Genomic DNA, 21,439 nt, shown 5'->3' on the forward strand with positions numbered 1-21,439 from the left:
TTTTGATATATGGTATCATTTATTTTTATTTGCAGTTACATGATGTCTGCGTTGGTACATTTGGGCACGAAGTAAATATGGAATGATTACTTATTGTTTAAATTGAACCAAAATAGGGTGTGTAAAAATATGTGATGTTTGCTTGCACGTACTTTTTCGACGACGAAAAAAGTTTTTTTTTTTATAAAGATCAAAACATTTTAGTTTGCGACCATGTTCTTTTAGCTGGGAGAAAAACATTTTTGACGAATGCCATAACATTTTAGATCGTGACCATTGTATTTTGATTCAAACAATTTTTTTATCAATATAATAACATTTTAGATGAGGACAATTTTATTTTTCTTAGAACCATGTTCACTGACCCAACATGGTTGCAGATGAAAATGTACATGGTCGCCGGAAAAAAGCTTCTACCATATTATTTTGCTCTTTGAATATGATTGTGACAATCATGTTTCTTCTCTGCGTGTAGTATTTGGCAACTTTACCAGTATCATTATAACGATTATTTTTAAAGTGTTTGAGCTCACCAATATTATTCAGTTGGGAGTTTTCAGATGCAATCTCACTAATACGCCTGAACTCCATCATGAATAAGTTTCTTGTTTTGAATACACTTAGACTAACATGTTTGTGGGCTTGACAACAACATAAGTATCAACTTGGAAACACTGCATGTCAGTTACTTTGTAAATATGCTTTTCGAATGCTAATGCAAATCACTATTCTATGTTATTTTCGGGAAAATTATAAATTACGTCCTTTTTTACTGAGAATATATTAGGGTTTCTCTTCGAGATCATAGTATATCAGAAGGCGACTATGTCCATGTCTTAGATATCATAACTTTTTACTACACTTATATTCTAACATATATTTCTTTTTAGCAATAAAATAAAATATTCGAAATCTTTTTATGTTCGCTTATGATTATTTGTTTTTTATTGAATATTACGTTGACTTGCTGGAATGGGAATATCTTCATTGACTTGAAATGGCTACGTTTCGAAGAGCTTTTCTTCGAATATTGCAAAATTTATAATTTAGTACGTTTTCTTTGATTTTTGTGGACATTGGCAAAAATTCGAAAAAATTTGAGACGCAAAATATTTAAGAGTAGTGACATTATTATCTTTTTTTTTGATTGATATATTAGTTGTATCTCATCGATATTCGAGTATGCCCGTCAACCATTTTGTGTGTTTGTTGAAGTGGTATATGCACTCGATAATCTCAAAACTTTATTTAAAATCATCTTCATAAATAGAATAGAAATCAACATCATTCATTAATATTTACACACTAAAAAATAAAATTAAAATACCAAATAGTAAAAATAAAAATAAAAAAAAGCCACATGTACTGCAACCTGCAGTAGTGCTCCGTTAGCAGACAAACTGGTTTTCCAAAGTGTTTGGTAGTGGCGCAGCTATAAGCACTCGTAATATGATTGTGAACAGAAACCGTATTGACCAAAAATGAAATAAGACCAGTTTATAGACAATGTTTACATATTTTACGCATTACAAGTCGACAAGTTAAAATTCGCATTGTTTTTTCTCGCCAGACAAATGAACGCCACAAAACAGTCACACTTCAGAAAACATATCGAAGCTATGTTGGCTTATGATCACAGTGTTTTCAGAAAATCGAAGTGATTTTTTAAATTGATTTATTGGGAGAGTAAATTGGTAATGACAGGATAGACACCATATGGCGTAGTTCGGTATATATGCATCAGACAATATTGAAACTATCAGGTTTTCACATATTGTCATCGTGCGTATTCGATTTACGTTTTCTCACATTCGCAAGATTTAAAATAAAACTTATGTTCGCAAGTTGACAACGGTCACAGAGTAGTTTTTATGGTTGCCAAACGTTTTATTACTTTCGTGGGTGCACTGAAAAAATATTTACGTGATAATAATAATTACGCAACCTAAATTTTAGGATGCACAATTTACAAAATATTAAAAACAAAATTTTTTAAATTAATGAAATTTTAATTAAAATAAAGTCTTTGCTTGAAAATAAAATCTTTGCTTTAAATTTAAATGTATTAATTTTTTTTTATTAAATTTGTGATACCACAGGGGTGAATTTAGCATCTTTGGTTTAAAGCTTTTTTGGAATTGAGAAAAAAGTTTTAACTTATAATTTGGATTTTTAAACTGGCATTTGTTTGTACATTAATAGCTTTATTAATATACCGTGAAAAAAGTGATAAACTAGATTTGTATTTTAATTTTAATTTTAGTGATCCTAGATTCAAAGTCAGATATGTCGCTAAAAATGTCTTTAATTTATAGAAGCCACATCTTTGGCAAAATTCAAATTCTTTGATCTAAGTAAACATTCAAATTCTTTGATCTAAGTAAAACAAATGTTTTGAGTGTAGAATCCATCTTCACATCTAGAGTGCACTCAGAAAATTTAACGTCGTAACTACAAGTAAATTCCATAATATTGAGTAGTTCAAAATTTTACTCACAGTTAGTTAAATTTAACTATTGATGAACAAAATTAATTCAGTGGATGTAAATTGAACTTACGGCCATTACCAGCAAAATGGTTAAGAACTCCCAATGAGTTCGTAAATGGACTGAAACAAATATAATAATAGGGAATACGTATTTTTTCGAACGTACGAAGAAGTTTCTCAGCGTTACTGAACTTTTACTGTGCAATATTACGAAGTCTAGTTGGACACGAAATTTTCATTTTTAGTATAAATAAACTAACGATGAATGTCAATTCTTACTACCGTTAAGTGAATATATTTCTTGACAATAGTTCGTCTCCGAAATATATGTTCGTGTGGTGTTTCTAAAAATAGACACCCTTGACTGTATGTGTTAATGAATACATGCAGCCAAGCAAGAAAAGAATAAACAAAGTCACATTTGGTTGTTGATGAGTGTAAGAGCTAAGTGGCCCAGTGGATAGTGTGTTTAGTTAGAAAACTGATGATACGCGGTTCGATTCCCCTTCCATACAAAAGGTACAATTTTATAAAATGATAAAAATAATATCTAATAAATGATTATAAAGGATTTGTACTACAGAAGAGTACGTGGTTTGTACTAAATATAATATGGCATGTAGACATTGGGATCCCCTCCCCCTTGAGGTCTCCTTGCTCCAAGTCAACAGGTGGTCTAGGAAATCCGGAACATTATTTTTTTGTTTTCAAAAAATGTATTATTTAGTTAACTTTTTACTTCTGAACAGTTAAATTCGAACTTGACAAAAGTTAAAACAAATTACTAACCGATAGGAAAATTTTGAACTTACTATGGGTACATGCTTCCTTAGCGACATACGAAGTTCAATATTAACACTGGTTAGTTAAAAATAACTCGCTAATGGGTTCACTCTTCTCTGAGTGTGTTATAATGCCAAGCGAAATAAATCATTTGATCTTCTGCTAGATGCATTAACATATGATCTTCTGCAAACGAGTGAAATGATCACGGGTGCACTGTATCGAACTCAATTGATGCGTTTGAAAAAAGGATTACGAGATATAGCTCAATATTTGGAAAGGCGATTTTGCAGCACGATAATGCTCGGCCACACGTTGAAAAATCCCTAAAAATGTATTTAGCAACATACAAAGGGGAAGCCCCACTCCATCAGCCGTATATCCCACATATTGCACCTTCTGATTACCGCCTGTACCAATCGATGACGCATGTCCTGTATTTTCGTTCTTGTGAGGAAGCCAATTGGGTCGATTCGCAGATTGAGTGAAAATACGAATCGTTTCTTCGTCACGGTACCCGTATCTTACCAGAAAGAGCGTAAGAGGAGTGGATGGAGCAATGGATAAGTCTGTTAAAATTTTATTCGGAATAAGTTTTCAAATATTTGAACATTTTCCGTAAGTACAACTACATGATATTTCTTATATTGACAGCTCATTATATTGTTTATGACCCACCAAAGGCATTTGAGGTGTCTAAGTTTATGTGAAAATAAAAGTTATTCATTATGAAACTCAAGCGTAATATGTTTATAGTATGTTATATTTGAATGGAAAATTAAAAACGTTCCGTTTTTCCGTTTATGTATTGCACAATAAATCATTATAACGGTACTCGTAGTCAGTATTACCAGTGGAAATTTAAAAAAATTGTAAAAACGTCGCATTTTCAAAAAAAGTAGCACATCGGATATTTGTGAAGTCTCTTTATTACTTACAACAAAAAATTATGCTTCGTCAGCTTATTGAAAATAAAATTATGTAAAAAAATACTTTCGCTCTGAAGTATTTTCTTTAACGAGTTACTGAACACAAATTTATGATATACGTTTTCACGGTTGCATCACATCTTTGTAAATAAATATTTGCAGTGTTAAAAGAAATCTTCATTTGTCTAAAATTTTGTTCCGGTGTATTTTTTCAAATTTAAACACGTTAAAAAAAGTAGCATGGCACCAAAAAGGTTGCAAAATGCGAATGAAGTCACTCAAAGGTAACACTGCACGTACACGCAAAAAAATAATTCTTTTCTCCCAAACGAAATTTTAGACAAACAAAGTTCGTTTCTCATTTGCTTTTCGCTGTAGGTTAGGTTAGGTTAGGTGGCAGCCTGATGTATCAGGCTCACTTAGACTATTCAGTCCATTGTGATACCACATTGGTGATCTTCTCTCTTATCACTGAGTGCTGCCCGATTCCATGTTAAGCTCAATGATAAGGTCGCTGTAAGGAAGTGTATTTGGAAGAAAAGTATATACTTTTTGTGATAAACGTTTATTCTTATTCAGGATGTAGAAACAATTTCATAAAGACAAACTAAAAAAAAAAACATTATTTTCTTGCTAATTGCATTTTCCCTCACATCTTTCTCACATCCATGAGGTTTTTTAGTTCTTAACACCTTTTCCTGTAATACCAACAATGTAGAAGAAATTATACGATTTTATATATTTAATTTTTTTTTACCTTTCGCCTGGACGGAGAATCGAACCGCGGACCATGCACTTTGTAAGCCAACACACTAACCGCTGAGCTATGTACTTGTTACGGTCATCAATAGATAATTATCCATATAAGTTATATTTATATAGCATAGCTTGCGGCGCTCACGAACCGAATAAACAAAGTTTATTTAACAGAAACAAACATTTAGTTTGGCACCGTGGAGCAGTGGTTGCTACGTTTTTTTATACCCTAAACCACATAGTGGTCAGGGTATAATAAGTTTGATCGGCCAAAAAATGTGCCTACCAGAAATATTGATCCCCATAAAATATATACCCCATAAAATATATACCGATCCACTCAGAATCACCTCCTGAGTCGATCTAGCGCTTGGTGGCCGTCCGTCTGTCCATGTATTTGTTGTTCACACGATTCCGGTCGCAATTATTAACCGATTTTGATGATATTTGGTACAGGGAGTTTTTTGGACATAAGGACGAACGCTATTGAATTTGGAAGAAATCGGATCAAATTTAGATATAGCTCCCATATATATGTATCGCCCGGTTTCGACAAATGGGGTCACGTTGCGCTTTTTTTCAAACGGATCGTCACCAAATTTAGCAAAAGGCAATCTTTTCCATCGCCCTTCAAGTCTGCTAAATTTCATCCAAATCGGTTCAGATTTAGATATAGCTCTCATATATATGTATCGCCCCATTTTCCCAAATTTGGCAACAAAACCTTTATTTATCAACCGATCTTACTCAAAGTTGGCTAAATATAATCTTCTATAGCACCGATTTCGATGATGCAAAAAATCATCGAAATCGGTTCAGATTTAGCTATAGCTCCCATATATATGTACCGCCCGATTTTTCTAAATTTGGCCATAAAACCCTTATTTATCAACCGATCTTACTAAAATTTGGCTAAATGTAGTCTTCTATAGCACTAACTATATACGCAAAAAATCATCGAAATCGGTTCAGATTTAGATATAGCTCCCATATATATGTATAGCCCGATTTTCCCAAATTTGGCCATAGAACCCTTATTTATTAACCGATCTTACTAAAAGTTGGCTAGATCCAGTCCTCTATAGTACTAACTATATGTGCAAAATTTCATCGAAATCGGTTCAGATGTAGATATAGCTCCCATATATGTATCACCCGATTTTGAAAAATTCGCCCCTGATAACCTTATGTTTGACCATACAGGCCTCATTTCTTGACTGATCTTACTCAAATCTTGCACAAGGTAACCTTTTGTGGTATTAATCAAACCCGCAAAATATTATGCAAATTGGTTCAGATTTAGATATAGCTTCCATATATATGCATCGCTCGATTTTCCCAAATTTGGCCATAGTACTCTTATGTATTAACCAATGTTACTCAAATTTCAAATTTTGATGTACTAGCCGATCGTACTTATACGTACATATAGCTCTTACATAAGAATATTGCTCGATTTTTACAAATTTGTATTTATTACCCACACTAATTTAACGATTTTCTCTTTTTTAATAATGGGTTCAATATTAGTGGCATACTAACTCCGTAGGTGCAATATCAACACAGCCAATGCTGCTAGAAGTAGGGGAAAGAATTTATTGTCAAAATTTTATTTCTATAGAAAAATTTCTCACAAAAATTTGTTTATAGAAACTTTTTCCAAAAATTTTTTTTTTATAAAGATTTAACAAAAAAGATTACTAATTTGGGTAGAATTCTACCAACTGTGGCAACCATGGTGGTAATACAAATTTATTTTCTAAGTTATGTACGTTGCATATTCATGTTTTAAGATTATAAAGTACTTAGAACCATTTTTGTTCTGTAAAGTTATTTAAATTTAACGAAAAATATAGTAGGGAAAATTGTTTGGGAATTTATAGGAAAGTAGGGAACTTTTTTTGTCCTTGTAGGGTAAACCGAACATTTTCTCTGGCAACATTGACTATGAGCTATAGTCAGATTGACACAAAGCACCCATAGACATGTACCCCTTAATTTTCTTAAATATTCAACTGTGGTTTATCTCCCAGACCTACATATTACCCCACAAATGCTTATGATTACTAATTCTGTAATGATGGTTTAGGGTATGATATAGTCGGCCCCGCCCGACTTTCTACTTTACTTACTTGTTTTTACATAACAAATATTCCAGATATGTTCGGAAGATTCCGAAAAAATGTTCAACATTACATTGTACTATATTAAATTTTGAACTGTAAAATGGGTCTTATTAAAGACCTAAAGTCAGAAAAGAACAGTGCTTGATATAAACGAAATGGAGTGTGTTGTTGTTTCAAAAATAGCTTTTTTTATTGAAAAAATAAAAATTTTGTAACAAACGATTTTTTTCGTGATAAAAGTTTAAAATTTTCGAAGCAATTCCAAAAACTCTAACAAAAGAAAAACGTGTTCGGTACACGTTTTCCAAACGTTTTTTTCTTTGCGTGTAGTGCTGTACGAATTCCATGAATTCAAATAAAAGTATCTCAAGCACTGAAAAAGCATGTCCGTTTCCAAAGATTTTGTCTTTACAGTAACAATTTTAGTATTGATTCAGAGCCAAAGAAGCGGAGAATTGAAGTAAGGACACATTTAAAAAACAAGTCTCTTTTAAATTTAAGTTTTCCGTAATAAATTCTAGGAAACAAATTTAAATTTATTAATTTTTTAGTTCTTTTCTTCATTGAAAAGTTTATCGACTTTTAGACAAGGATAAAACTTTATATTAGAGAAATGCGTCGCTATGCTAAGTAAAATTAGCATTCGTATTTTAAGGACATGAAATCCTCACGACAATATTCTTTTCATGAAAGCATGCAGCTTATGTAAATTGCAAAATGATCTCAGGCTAAAGCCTTACAAGTTCCAAACAGCACAGTAGACCGTATGCGAAAGGCTTTATATACCGCATGAAAGTGACTCGATTCATTTCAGAGAAATACGTCTCTATGCTAAGATAAATTCGCATTCGCATTATAAGTGTATGATTCGCTCAAAAATGTGTGTGGGACATGATAACCATTCCTTTTGTACTTTTACTGAAAAAGCCTATGTTATGTTAGTTAATATTATATATTTTTGGTATAATGGAAAAAAATACAGTTAAAATTGGTGAGAAGACAGATATTTCGGATTTTCTCATCCTCATCAGTTCTCTTTATTCAACGAACTACTGTTTCCAATTATCAGGTATATACTTAAAAAGCCCTAACATGTAAAACAAATGAAAAATAACAAAAAATAGAGAAAATTCGTTTTTCTATCCACGTACAATTTATTCATTTATTTCAGTTAAATGCAATTTCTTCTATTTACTTTTATATTAACTTTATAAATCTTACTAGTTTTACTCATCTTCACCACTGTGTATATAAAGTGCTAAGGTTTATACGCACAATGGGTAAATTTGTAAATAATCCGCATTTCATATAAATTGACCCAAACCCCTCGCCCCACCTTGCCATCACAAATAAATGAATGAATAGGTCGTGTGTTCTTTGCGCGATAATAGCAACAGCAGCAAGCTCAAATGACGCACCAAATCGCTTACAAAGTTTTGGCTGTCACCGTTCAAGATCATTACTTAGCGTCTCTTTAGCTTGCGCCGTTTGCCAACAGCAAGAAAACATTAACATTCGCACGCTTGATTCGTGCTATTGGTCCACATTTTGCAAACATAACAAAGCTCTACGCATGCGAACACCATTCGAATTGCATTTAAGCAAACCAAAACACGACGTTCATCGTTGGTAACGCAGGCGCGATGTTCACGATGGCAATGTTTGTTGTTTGCATTCAATATTCGCTAATGTGATTGAATGGAATGAAAGCCCGTTTGTCGGCTGACTGTTTGGGGGTACCATGTGGTGATAATAACGTTGCCATTGCCATGGTTTTTCGGTTCTGGTCATTTATTTAATAATGAACTTGTGCTACTGTTCCAATGTTTGGTGTTAATGTTGTTACAGCTATAGGTTTGTTTTAAGTCAAGTAGGTAGGTCTTTTTTGCGCGATTGAGATACACGATTTGCTCAGAGACGTAACTCATGAAAAAAATGAAACACCATGGACTTTCTAAAGGGGGTAACCATTGCTTTTTAAAATGATTATTATGATTGAAAGTGATAAAAAAGTTTCTAAATGCGCTTGTAGGTCAACATTTTATTAGGAGAGAGAACAAAAGTTTTGGGATTGTAGTTTGATTTTTAACTGCCCTAAAACGCTTAATTGTCGTTTTATATTAACCACACGGTTGAAAAAGACTGTTTTTCATATGCTTGGCTATAAACATTATATGTTTGGAACACAAATTTTTAAACACAATATTTTTGAGTGCAAGCATATAATGTTCATAAACTAGCATAACATGTTTGGGACATATATGTTAATATGTTAGAACATATTATGTTTGGGACATAAAATGTTTGTAAATATAATATGCTTGGATGCAAACATATATTAATTTAGAAATAGCCTATAAACATATATGTGTTTAGTAGCTTGGAGCGCTATTTAACAGGGAGCGATATTGAATTAAGTTGGTGGTTGTTGCTTGTTATTACAAAATTAACATTTTATTTTCCCTTGGGCAATTGATCAGCTACTTCTTTGATTCTTACAAACTGTGTGGTCCGCTGTTCAAATCCCCGTCCGGCAAAAGGTAAAATTAAAATAAAAAAATCATACAATTGAATAATTTCTTCTACAATGTTTGTATTACAGAAAAAGGTGCTAAGAACTAAAAAATCTCGTGGAAGTGAGAAAGATGTGGGGAATATACAATTGGGCAGAAACAACAATTTGAGCATTCAGGTCGAAAACCTATGTTGTTAGCACCTATATTACCTGTTTATTTTCATAATTCATTATGATTGTAAATATATAAATAAATAAATAAAATTTTGAGCACAATATTGTTTGGGAGAATTTTTTTAAGCATATAATATTTTTGGTGCAAAATGCTTCCAAACATATTATATGTTCACATAATAACATATTGTTTTTTGGAAGACAACATTATTGAATTTGGATGCAAAAATACAAAATGTTTGGAACTTAGACTACCCAAACATATATTGTTTAGACCAATATGCTTTCAAACATATTATATATTGGAAAAGATCAAACATATAAATGTTTGGGCAATACCCAAAAATATATATACTTGAAGCAAAATATGTTTGGGAGTATATGTTACAGAAGCGATTTTTTGTGAGCGTGCAATTGGTTAAACAAAATATTGGTTAATCAGTATTGGTTACTCGCCAATTTTGAAAAAGTCGACTTTTTTTATTCTGTCGACTCGAATTCGCTACTCGTCTATTTCTATTGACCAAAATTGATTGATCGAAAATCCTTAGCATTTGATGGCACAATACACAGAAAAAAACGTAAACTACATTATGGAAAAATGAACTATCTCATGCGAAAATTAAACTAAGTTGTATTCCAAAATTTGAGATTCATTAAATTAACGAAAATTTTCCGACAATTTTGGATTTTTATTTACCATTTACCAAATGCATCTTTCTCGAAAAGAAAAAATGAACTAAAAATAATTTATTCTTAGTATTTTTGAGAAATGTACGAATAACTTCTTCTGTTTTAGTTAGAATTGAACTGATTTATACGTCCTTGAAATTTTACTGCCATTTATTTCATAAAATTTTTGAGACATACTTTGAAAAAAAAGAAAAAATCGTTGTGCTTGGAAAATGTTTCTTACAAAGTTTTAAATTAAGTTTTAAAGTAAAACATCGTTTTGTTTTGTTATTGTTGTTTTTTTTTCTTTAATCATTGTTGTTGTTTTTTTGTTTTCAGCTTAAAACCATGCATTGACTAAACTACGTAACGAAACGTGCGTCCATCCAACCATCTTGCAGTCTATAGGGCTTTGCCCAAATAAATTTGACAAACATTCTTTTCCTCTGTTGGTTAAGCTACACTTGTAGTTTAAGCTGAGATCAAAAAAACAACAACAATATAAAGAAAAACAAAATAAAATTTTTGAAATATATATTAGTTCATTTTAGCATCAGTTTTACAACAGACTTTTTTCTGTATAACATAATAGTATCATTGCATTAAGAAAGCGGCTGATATGTCACAATGTGGCAAATCTATCTCGATGGTATCTAATGCTTGCACGAAATTTGCCATTGTTTTACAACCAACGAAACTTTTCTTCTTCATAATTTTATGAAAAAGTTTCGTACTTTTTGTTTGGTATGATTTTTTACATTTTTTAATTTGTATTGGCTAAAATGCAATTAGTTATAGTAACGACGAAATGTCATGGCTGCATTTAATTTTAGTTTTTGAATAATATTCAGTTTGGTTGTCTCAATTTTATTCATAACACCTACGAGGGTTGCCTCTTACGTACATATGGTACAAATTTCGTATATTCGTAAAAAGTTCTTAGTTGTTTTAATGAAGAAGTTACGGAGAATGGTTAATGAAAAATGTTTCGTAAAATTAACAAAGATAATTCTTTCGGTTACTAAGTGGGAAATATTTGTATGAGGTAAAAGTTTTGGTTCCCATGTTCTCGTCCATGGGAAAGAATACAAATCATTGCCTTAATGTAGCTTGATTTCAGAGTAGTGTTGATATTCTTGCGTTATGCGATGAAATCGGTTCAAATAAAAATTTGGCTCCGAACAAATTTTAATGATTTGGGTGTTGGTCCAAAGTGGAAATATTTGAATGCATGTCGCCTAATCAAATTAATTTAAAAGGTACATTTCCCTATTTTTTATATGGTTTTCTTAAATTTGAAATTTTTTAAAATGAATTTTCAGTAAGTCAAACTATCCTTAATATCCACATAACTAAAGGTGATTTAAAGCAATTAACTTTATGGCTTTTTATACTCTGTATTAATTCTTAAAGTTATGCAAATTTCGAGTATAGTATCGCCTTAACCCATTTACTACCCCTCTGTACTGCTTTGACCTAGTACACATATGTTATATATGTGTGTACATTCATCGATGTCATACGCATTTTTAGACGTGGAGAACATTGACATTCTACTTTTCCACTTAAGCCATTCACAGTCAATAAAAAATAATGCCCAAACTGCAAACAGTGGCTATACTCATCGCAGCTCATATACATTTTCGTTTGTCATCTGTGCAATGCCCATAATCGCTGCGAGTTCATTTGTGTCTGCGGATTGACTTTTAGGCTTGTGAATTGCATTGACCATCTACTTTAAGTTAATTTTCGATAGTATTATACTCGCTGCCATGATTGTAGAATGCTCTAACTCAATTCGAATTACACTCGAAAAAAATTTTTGGTATTGATTTCGAGCCAAAAACGATTTTAACGAATCTTTAAGCTAAAGAGCAAGACTTATTATTTAGTATATGTTTTAAGCTTTTGTATCTTTAATCCAAAGATTTTAAATTTCGGTTAATTTAAAGAATATTGCATTCATAGAATGAAATATAAAAAATATAAAAAACCTTTGTTGTTAGCTCCTAATTTTATATTTATTTACATAAATTATTATGATTGTAAATCTTGTAACAAATAAAAAATAATTCGTGTCCTACATTAAATGACAAAATTTAAAGCAACGATTATGAACTTTCTTTTTTTTTTTTTAAATCAGTGTAAATTGCGTGTCCTAAAATTTTGTTTCGTAATCTCCCATAATCTCAATATTTTTTGAGCGTAGTCTGGGTAACAAAATCTTTGATTCATTTAAGGCGAAGATGATATTAAATATTTTCTTTGAGAATTAAAAATTAGCGCGTTACATCGCTCTTTTTATATGCGCCACTTGTGCACAGAAAAAGGATTATATGCTCCAAAAAGTTTGTCTTTATTTTACACGCAGAAAAGGAACATGATTATCTCATACTTTCTTCAAGAGCAAAATGTTATTTAATTTTCATGTGGCACCCATTTTCCTCACTTTTGGATCTTTCCCATAGCTTCTAAACGATCAGAAATTGTTTGTTGTGCAACATTTAACATTGCTGCAATTTGCTTTTGACTCAAAGTGTCATCTCCATCCAATCCGGCGTCTTCTTTTTTGGTGGTCTTCCACGTTCTTCATTTCTCACGTCAAAATCATTATTTCTGAACCGTTGAATTTTGCTTCTGATAGAGCATGACCATATGCCTCGACAAGTACTGGATGCGACTCTGCAGCACTTTTCTTCAAATGAAAAAAAAGTAATGATTTCCGCAAATCATCACTTTCTGGTACAAAATTCGACATTTTTAACACGATGTTGTCTGTTCAATGACTTGATGTATACTAAATATTTTTCGCAAACAAACAATAAAAATAAGGGCTCGTTCACAACAAATGTTCCCCATCGAGACATTTATATCTTGACGCTCATTTCATACCGGTATACCTGGTAGAAGGCGAACAAGGAACATTTTTTCGGCAAGATCAGCACTTCCGTTAAAAAATTTGACATCCTAAATTTTAGGACACAATACTAAGAACAAATTTTATAAAATAAAGACATTTTAATTAAAACCAGGTTTATAATATTAGCTGTAAGATTTTCATTACATTTAGAATACCCATTTTTGAATCTGAATCCCTCTACTAAGTCTTATGCCTTTAACGTTAAGCGAATTGTTGTAAACGTATGTTTAATTTAATGTTTAAATTATCTTCATTGTTTGTTTCAAATACCCAATTGAGTGTTATTTGTGTCCACCGAGGAACCTTTTTTTGTTTTTGATAAATGTTAACTGGCAAGTATGATTGATTCGATTTTACCCTTCACTGTCTTGAGATATGTCACTCTTGAAGTTAGTGCGAGCGATATGGCTTTTGTCCAAGCATATGTTCTGCTGCTTGAATACATCTTAAGTACAAATGGTTCTTAGGTAAGGCATCATTAATCCGATAATTAGCATTTTTTCACGTTTCTCATTTGGAAATCATTAAATCGAAAATTTGTCTTAAAATTCGAATTGTGCGCAATTTGCTGCGGTGGTTTAGTTTGGCAGGCATACATTTATGCTGGCAATTCACATTTTTGCCTTGAAAGATACAACTATATCGTATAAAATTTAAGCTGGGTACTCGCAAAACTCATGTCCAATCTTTGAGCCTTAATCCCAAAGAGAGTGAGATTAAATTAGATAACAGTCCTAGATTACACACAAAAAATTATAACCAAATTTTTTTCAATTCAACACTTAATTGAATTTGGAAACGTATTCAATTAATATGTTAATTGATTCAATTAATTATTTAATCAAATCCGAATAAAAACCAATTAAAAAAATGATTGATATTTTTTACGTTTCCAATTAAAATATTAATTGATTCAATCATTTTGTTAATCAATTCGAAAATAATTTTCAATTACAAACGTGATTGAACAATTTTCCGTTTCCAATTACACATGTGATTGATCCAATCACCTTTGTGATTGAAATTGAATCATTTTGAGCAATGTAAAGAGCGAAAAGAGAACAAGAGAATGTGTATTTATTCAACAATGTATGATGGAGAGATCAGTCTGTTTTTGTGTTTCGCGTAAAGTGAAAAACATGATTGGCGACATTCTGTCTGCAGCATTCAAAATGTGTGTATAAATATTTTGAACGCAACAACAAATCATAGCAAAGGGTTGAAATAAATAAAGTGTGCAACAACAAATGGCCACGTGGTAAAGGTTTGAAAAATATATGACAGAACGCATTTCAAATTACCTGTGTTTGCGTTTTGTGGTATTGTAAAAATGGAAAACAATCTACGTTTATTGAAGGTAAGAAATTATGAAATGTGAATACCGTTTTCCATTGAAGCCTGTTTACATTAAACTAAATAAAATAAAATATTTTTTATTCATTTCTTTTAGTGCCCCATCCCATCCCATCAACTCCATAATTTTGTCAAATATATAAGAATATGTTTGCAATCAAAAGGTGGGTACCGTATTGATCTTTTAAAATTATAAATTTTTTTCACTCCTAGTTTTCTTAAAACCAAGAGTTGTATGGGTTTGCTGGAAGATTCACCTTCAAGTTGCGAAGTAGCGTTGGCATTAAATTAATTTTTGTTTTACCTGCCTTTTTCAGTTTGAACCCAAGTAGAGAGCAGTATATCTGATATATAAACTAATGAGCTGAATTATGTAATGGTTAAAAAGTTCTTTCTTTTGCATTTAAAAATATGAAAAATGTCCGAAAATAATAAAAATAAGAATTTTCCATTTATATTTTTTCTATTTCCAGAATTTGCAAGTTATCATCAATATAATACCAAATATTACATTGCTTTCCCATTATTTTTGTCTTTGATTGGTTCAAATTTTAATAGACGATTTCAATGTGTGGACATTTTGGAAAGGAATTAAATTACCGAGCTCCTTAATACACCTTTTTATGCCTAAAGACTACAACTGCAAAAGAAGATTATAAATCTGTAACCTGGAACTAAGAATTGAACTTGATATTCTATGCAGGTAATGTTTAACAAAATTAACTTTTAATTGAACAAAATAAAATTCGAATTATTCTTTTTACTTTCAGAAAAGCTAATTTAGCTTACAGGCTGCTGATTTATTGGAAATCTAGGCGCATCTACATGTTAGAAGGAACATGCTGATATGATTATTATGATAAGGACGATAATGATTTATATAGTTTATTTTTTCACCCTATAGATGTAATTGATAGTAATTGTATGTGTAAGTTATGCTAGAACAAAACACACAATTGAGAAGAACCAAATTTATATTGCATAATTCAAAAAATAATAAAATATTGAAAATTTTTAATAAGAAACACATATTTTCTTTTATTTAAAATAAAACTAAATTCAATTTTGGGGGCGCAATATATAATTTTTTTGAATGAAATTTATAGCCAATTTCAATTAATTATTTAATTGAATGAATCAAATAGTTGATTGATTTTTGTCGTGAAATTAATTAAAATTTTGATTGATTCAATTAAAACTGTGATTGAATTTTATGTTAAAAATCAATCACGTTTTTAATTGATTCAATCACACAATTAATTGATTCCGTGACAAAAGTCAATTAAATTTTTAATTGAAAATCGTGTTGGTTTTCAATCATAATGGGTGATTGATACTATCATTTTCGTGATTGAAGAAATTTCAATTAAAAAAATGATTGAATCCGCGATTTTCGTGATTGAAATCAAAAAAAAACAATTTTGTGTGTAGATGTGAAACAATGCCAAGTCGAAGATTTCAGCATTTTCAAACGCTTACAAAATGTTTAAATACAGCACTACTGGTGGCGAAATACGCTTGGTATAATGATGTACGAAAAACTTTTGCAGAACAATCGTGAAAGAGAAAGTGATTTTATAAAATTCTCTCTAAACAGCAATTCACTTATGTAATACTTAAGTAGTTTTCCGTTCTTCCGGTTTCTGCAGAAATTGGTGAAAGATTAATTATGAGGAAGTACCGACCGCAACGTTTACTGCACCATCGAGTACTTCAGAGTAAGTTTGGCTGGGAGTCTCCCATTGAAATTACAATTACTGATATCTGCTATAACGGGACGCTGCCTGATAGGCGATTTTGCAAAAACTATTGGTGCGAAGTATAATGACTATTGTATAAGCTGTCATGATGCGGAGGAAAAGGAATCAATAAAACAGCTCTTGTGTGAGTGTCCTGCATTTTGTGTAAGGCGTAAGCAAATTTTAGGGGCATATAGCTTCAGATTACTGGGGGACCTGGAAAACGTTAACTTAAGCAGTCTGCTAATGTTTTTGGAACAATCTGGTTGGTTCAACAGAAGAAAATAATCGAGAAGGTTCAACGGTTAAAACTAGAAGTGTCCATATGTAATAGGTACTTAGTTAGTGTGGTATCACAATGGACTGACTAGTCTAAGTGAGCCTGAATCTTAATCGGGCTGCCACTTTAGCCTAACCTACTCTTTTCTCAAGTTCAACAATTGAAACTTCTTCGCACATATCATTTCTGATATCATTTGAGTTTGCGACGTTTGTTTGTTTCTACATTTACGACGTTTACAACTTTCCAACAATCGCAAACCTAAAAAGGTTTGATAAGACTATTTCTGACCATATCCCAGGTTCAGAGAATGAAGCCGCCGACCACTTTTTGCCAGTCGACGCCGCCGCCGAATACACAGAAAAAAAGTGTCTTGTAAATTTAAGGACCACTTTAACTTCCACACAATTCAAAAAAATTACTGTAATATAGTTCATTTTTCGTCACCACAACGAAAATTAACGTAGCTAAAGGAAAACTTATAAAATTTCAGTAGATTGTTTTTAGTTCACTAACTACGAAATGGGAACGATTTTTCCTTAAATAAATTTCCAATACTAATGTATTGTTGATTGTATTATAAAAATACATAGCCAATATAAAAATCTTACTATGAAATGTGGACAATGTACTAAGAAAAATTTTTGTATGGAAAAATTGTTTGTAGTAAAAATTAACTTAACCATATTACCGATTCGTATGATGGCTACCTAACAGGTTGGCTCATAAGTCCCCGGTCTGACACATAGATGGTGTCGCTAGTATTAAATGCATATTATTTTCATATAGTACCAACCTTCAAATGATTCGTGTCAAAATTTGACGTCTGTAAGTCAATTAGTTTGTGAGATAGAGCGTCTTTTGTGAAGCAACTTTTGTTATTGTGAAAAAAATTGAAAAAAAGGAATTTCGTGTATTGATAAAATACTGTTTTCTGCAGGGAAAAAATACGGTGGAAGCAAAAACTTGGCTTGATAATGAGTTTCCGGACTCTGCCCCAGGGAAATCAACAATAATTGATTGGTATGCAAAATTCAAGCGTGGTGAAATGAGCACGGAGGACGGTGAACGCAGTGGACGCCCGAAAGAGGTGGTTACCGACGAAAACATAAAAAAAATCCACAAAATGATTTTGAATGACCGTAAAATGAAGTTGATCGAGATAGCAGAGGCCTTAAAGATATCAAAGGAACGTGTTGGTCATATCATTCATCAATATTTGGATATGCGGAAGCTCTGTGCAAAATGGGTGCCGTGCGAGCTCACATTTGACCAAAAACAAACAACGTGTTGATGATTCTGAGCGGTGTTTGCAGCTGTTAACTCGTAATACACCCGAGTTTTTCCGTCGATATGTGACAATGGATGAAACATGGTTCCATCACTACACTCCTGAGTCCAATCGACAGTCGGCTGAGTGGACAGCGACCGGTGAACCGTCTCCGAAGCGTGGAAAGACTCAAAAGTCCGCTGGCAAAGTAATGTCCTCTGTTTTTTGGCATGCGCATGGAATAATTTTTATCGATTATCTTGAGAAGGGATAAACCATAAACAGTGACTATTATATGGCGTTATTGGAGCGTTTGAAGGTCGAAATCGCGGCAAAACGGCCCCATATGAAGAAGAAACAAGTACATACGGCCGTAAGTTCGGCCAGGCCGAATCTTATGTACCCTCCACCATGGATTGCGTAGAAACTTCTGCGAAAGACTGTCATCCACAATCGAATTACTTGCGTTGTGGTAATACCGATGGCAAGGTATCTTAAAATTTCTTAACATCGTTTTCTAATTTCCAATTTTTGTGTGATTGGGGATCGATTTACTTGAGGGCTATATAAAGGGTGATTCTTTTGAGGTTAGGATTTTCATGCATTAGTATTTGACAGATCACGTGGGATTTCAGACATGGTGTCAAAGAGAAAGATGCTCAGTATGCTTTGACATTTCATCATGAATAGACTTACTAACGAGCCACAACGTCGAATTTTCAGTGAATGGGCCCTAGAAAAGTTGGCAGAAAATCCGCTTTTTTATCGACAAATTTTGTTCAGCGATGAGGCTCATTTCTGGTTGAATGGCTACGTAAATAAGCAAAATTGCCGCATTTGGAGTGAAGAGCAACCAGAAGCCGTTCAAGAACTGCCCATGCATCCCGAAAAATGCACTGTTTGGTGTGGTTTGTACGCTGGTGGAATCATTGGACCGTATTTTTTCAAAGATGCTGTTGGACGCAACGTTACGGTGAATGGCGATCGCTATCGTTCGATGCTAACAAACTTTTTGCTGCCAAAAATGGAAGAACTGAACTTGGTTGACATGTGGTTTCAACAAGATGGCGCTACATGCCACACAGCTCGCGATTCTATGGCCATTTTGAGGGAAAACTTCGGAGAACAATTCATCTCAAGAAATGGACCGGTAAGTTGGCCACCAAGATCATGCGATTTGACGCCTTTAGACTATTTTTTGTGGGGCTACGTCAAGTCTAAAGTCTACAGAAATAAGCCAGCAACTATTCCAGCTTTGGAAGACAACATTTCCGAAGAAATTCGGGCTATTCCGGCCGAAATGCTCGAAAAAGTTGCCCAAAATTGGACTTTCCGAATGGACCACCTAAGACGCAGCCGCGGTCAACATTTAAATGAAATTATCTTCAAAAAGTAAATGACATGGACCAATCTAACGTTTCAAATAAAGAACCGATGAAATTTTGCAAATTTTATGCGTTTTTTTTTTTAAAAAAAGTTATCAAGCTCTTAACAAATCACCCTTTATAACTATTTCAACTGATTCGGATGAAATTTGCTCGTCCAAGAGGCTACAAAACCAAATATGGCGCTATATATGATTACGGACTGACATGGAGCACTTTTGGCATGGTTGTTAAATATAAATTACTAACACCACGTACCAAATTTCAACCAGATCGGATGCATTTTGCTTCTCCAGGAGGCTCCAAAACCAAATATCGGGATGGGTTTATATGGGGCTATATATAATTATGGACTGATATGAACCAATTCCTGCATGGTTGTTGGATACCATATACTAACATCACGTACCAAATTTCAACCGAATCGGATAAATTTTGCTCTTCCAAGGGGCTCCAAAACCAAATATCGGGATGGGTTTATATGGGGCTATATATAATTATGGACTGATATGAACCAATTCCTGCATGGTTGTTGGATACCATATACTAACACCATGTACCAAACTTCAGCCGGATCGGATAAAATTTGCTTCTCTTAGAGGATTCGCAAGCCAAATATGGGGGTCCGTTTATATGGGGGCTATACGTAAAAGTGGACCGATATGGCCCATTTGCAATACCATCCGACCTACATCAATAACAACTACTTGTGCCAAGTTTCAAGTCGATAGCTTGTTTCGTTCGGAAGTTAGCGTGATTTCAACAGACGGACGGACATGCTTAGATCGACTCAGAATTTCGCCACGACCCAGAATATATATACTTTATGGGGTTTTAGAGCAATATTTCGATGTGTTACAAACGGAATGACAAAGTTAATATACCCCCATTCTATGGTGGAGGGTATAAAAAGTGTTGTTCCACCAAGACAACGCACCGTGCCACATGTCATTGAGAACGATGGCAAAAATTCATGAATTGGGCTTCGAATTGCTTCCCCACCCACCGCAGTCTCCAGATCTGGCCCCAGCGACTTATTCTTACTCTCAGACCTCAAAAGGATGTTCGCAGGGAAAAAATTGGCTGCAATGAAGAGGTGATCGCCGAAACTCAGGCCTATTTTGAGGCAAAACCGAAGGAGTACTACCATAATGGTATCAACAAATTGGAAGGTCGTTATAATCGTTGTATCGCTCTTGAAGGGAACTATGTTGAATAATAAAAACGAATTTTGACAAAAAAATGTTTTCTTTGTTAGACCGGGGACTTATCAGCCAACCTGTTACAGCTTAATCCCTTTTTTATTATAAGTTGAAGTATTTTCCTCGCATTGAAAATTTTGGATAAAGTAGAATAAAATGTAGTTAATATAATCGTATATCATTTTTTATAGATTCCTCGTAAATTTTGAATTTATTTTACCATATCCTATCGATAGATAGATGAGAGTAATGAAATCATTGCATCATTTTTTGTTGTTGTTTGTATTTATTATAGCGTCTTTTATGCTGTTGGTTGTTTTGATGAATTTCTGGAATGTTCCTTGTGTTGTTGGTATATTTTGTGGTGATAGTTGTTTTGTTGCAATAGCGAGATCAGAAAGGGATACTGTGTGTGGAGTTATTTTTCTTTACGGCAGGTATGTGTCCTTTATGACTATTTGTTTCTTTGAGTTTTATTGCTGCATTCAGTTCTGTTGATGCATTTATGAAGCGCACATGTGGTTTTAATTTTGCAAAATTTTGCGTGCGGTATTGGTGTTTATTAATGAAAATACATTTCTTTCGAAACGTTTTAGACACTGAGAAGTGAATGGTGTGATGTTAGATTGATTGTTGCGTTTATATTGATAAAAAATAAATAACTTAAAAACAAATCAAGGAACTGTGTATTTCTGTTAATAGTTTAAATTTAGTGCGGATTTTAAATTGATTTACATAAACAAAATATACATCATGAGCAGAGAATGAAGCCGACCCATTTTTGTCGGCGGCGGCTGACACTAAATATTTGCCTCCGGCGGCGGCGGCTTGACGGCTAAGCCGATAA

At 33.0% G+C, this 21,439-nt stretch overlaps 1 protein-coding gene and 1 long non-coding RNA gene across 5 annotated transcripts in view; one reads left to right on the forward strand and one right to left on the reverse strand.

Moving 5' to 3' along the window:
- Positions 1-21,439, reverse strand: part of Drip (aquaporin homolog protein drip) — a 184,757-nt gene that overhangs the window by 17,904 nt on the left and 145,414 nt on the right. The gene's annotated exons all lie outside the window — the stretch shown is intronic.
- Positions 14,830-15,743, forward strand: LOC142221684 (uncharacterized). Its single transcript, XR_012718185.1, has 4 exons — positions 14,830-14,880; positions 15,034-15,089; positions 15,190-15,419; positions 15,487-15,743. It is a non-coding gene; the product is annotated as an uncharacterized LOC142221684 (long non-coding RNA).

The sequence above is a fragment of the Haematobia irritans genome, chromosome 1 (genome assembly GCF_050003625.1).
Source record: "Haematobia irritans isolate KBUSLIRL chromosome 1, ASM5000362v1, whole genome shotgun sequence".
NCBI lineage: Eukaryota > Metazoa > Arthropoda > Insecta > Diptera > Muscidae > Haematobia > Haematobia irritans.